Below are 2,428 nucleotides of genomic sequence, written 5' to 3' on the forward strand. Positions count from 1 at the left end.
CTCTGTTGATTCAGTTTAATTCTATTCACTTACACATAATAATAATGCAAAACGTAAATTTAATTCAATCACACATACGTTTGATCCTAGTTATCAAACAATGCAGTAAAGTTCAGTCAAGGTGTTGACATAACTTATTTTGGGTCATATCACTCTTCTATGGATTCAAATGTGTTTCTCCAGTCCTGGAAGTTTATTAACTTTTCTGAAATGCAGAAATCACAGGGTCCTACTTCCAGGTAATGTCAGCAGTCTGTCAACATGCTCTGATTATCTACAGTCTAATGTGATCACAGCACTATGAGGTTTAAATCATACCCATGTTTCTGGCATCCTCTGCTGTTCTTCAGCATCAGAAATTAGAATGGGCCAAAAGTCCAGAAAATCATTGTGAGAAGCTTGTGGAAGAAAAACCCAAAAACAATTGACTCAAGAGATACACTAATCAAATGTATGTACAGTTCTGAATTCAAAGAAAGTTAAAACACTTAAAAAATGTTCTTGGTAGATTTTTTGTCATTTACCAAATATAAATAATTTTGGTAATTTAAACTGATTCAAAACAGGAAAAGTTTGGGCTGATTTAACTTTAGACAATGATGAGAAAAGGAGAATATAAACCAGGAGCATTCTGTAGTTCTCTCTCTCTCATATATATATATATATATATTGATTGATTGATTGATTGATTGATTGCCTAATCCCAGTCCTTCTTTTAGTCTGGGATTAGATTTTCCAAACTTTCTCAACCTAATGGAAATTCCTGTTCCATTAGTCAGTAAATGCCACCAGTTTGACAGAGTCTAAATAAAAAGAAGTCTATATCAAACTCAGTGATGTGCGGTGAGGTGTTTTATACAAATATATAAAACTCAAAATAGAAGCTCATGTGTTAATTGACCTTAATTAAAACATTTACTTGTTCAATTATGTATTTTTAAATTCCATACTCTTCAACAACATGACTGCAAGAAAAATAAAAGAATATTCATAGTCAAATTTAATAAAAAAAATTTGGATTGAAATATGATGATGATGATGCTCATGATATATGAACTTATCTGGTTTTGATGTCCATATACGTATCCTCTTCAGATATGGTCCTAGTTTGTTGTCAGTTGTAAAAGTTTGGCTGCTTCAGTGTAGAAAATTGCCAAGGAGGAGATTCCTCTTGGATCTGTTTTATCCCAGCTGTATGTTTTCAGTGTTTTAAATTCAGAGTAAAACAGCACCTGTCACCCATTAAGCACATGGCGCTCAGCACTGCCCCCTAGGAGTACTTTCTCCCTCACCCTCAGCATTTATAGCCCATCAGAAAGACTAAATATGACACATTCATTAATGGAACAGCACATGTATAATCATAACATAACATAAAAACTGCATCAGAGGCGTGGTGTCATTACAGCGTCACCTCACCATTCTCTAATGCATTTGAACAGGCAATGTGAAAATTCAGTAATTTTGACCATAAAGTAGTTTAAATGATTCAAAAAGTAATTTATAAAGCAGTCAAATGGACAAATAGATTTTCTTTTATCTTTATTAATATTTTACTTCTCATGATACTCCCCCCTCTGACAGAACGTCACTGATCAGACTGAGTAGTGAGGTCCAGTTGCACTGGGATGGACATTTTCTGTGCATTGTGGTGGAAGCATGCCATACATGAGCGTGGGCGATGGGGTGTCAGTGAAAACACAACTTGACAGCAGATGTACAATTCTAAAGCTGAACTGATCTGAAACAAGCCAGCAAGACATAAAGAGAGAGACTGGAGGTATTTACACATGGTAATTACATCACCAGAGGAGGCCGCCTTATGCATTTGACTTTTAGGTCCTGCAGGTGTTTATGCCTTAACCCCCCCTTTCCTTACACAAAGCTGGGTTCTCCAACCTACAATAGAATATTATAGACATTAGAGGCATTTACCAAGAGTGAAACGACACGCACAAGACAAACAAAACACTGTTGGACCTGTTCCAAACTGTCAGAGAAAGTCACTACTTATAAATATAGTGGTGTCTTCCCCCAATGTCACCCATGCAGTCGCTTCAAAACCTCTGAGCCCTCAATGCTAAAAGCAATTTAGATGTGAATATTGAGTGATTGAATGCATGCCAAAGAAGAAGAGGAGGAGGTGGAGGAGGACCCCCACAATACCACCCCTGCACCTCCATCCTGCAGAAAAAAAAAAAAAAAAAGAAATGGTTTCTTTCTCCAACAATTAATGCAGTGCACCTGTGATGCTCGATAAAGAGTAGCGCACTGTGCACAGGTGTGGAACATTAGTTCTGGGGGTGTTCCTTGAAAAAGACAAGCTTCTCTCTCTCCTGTAATGACACACTTTGACACACACATTCAGCTGTGAGGTGCACACAATCACATACACATGTGTTTAGTTTAGTGAAGATTTTGAAAGAAA

This window comes from Poecilia formosa, unplaced genomic scaffold, assembly GCF_000485575.1.
Source record: "Poecilia formosa unplaced genomic scaffold, Poecilia_formosa-5.1.2 Scaffold219, whole genome shotgun sequence".
Classification (NCBI taxonomy): domain Eukaryota; kingdom Metazoa; phylum Chordata; class Actinopteri; order Cyprinodontiformes; family Poeciliidae; genus Poecilia; species Poecilia formosa.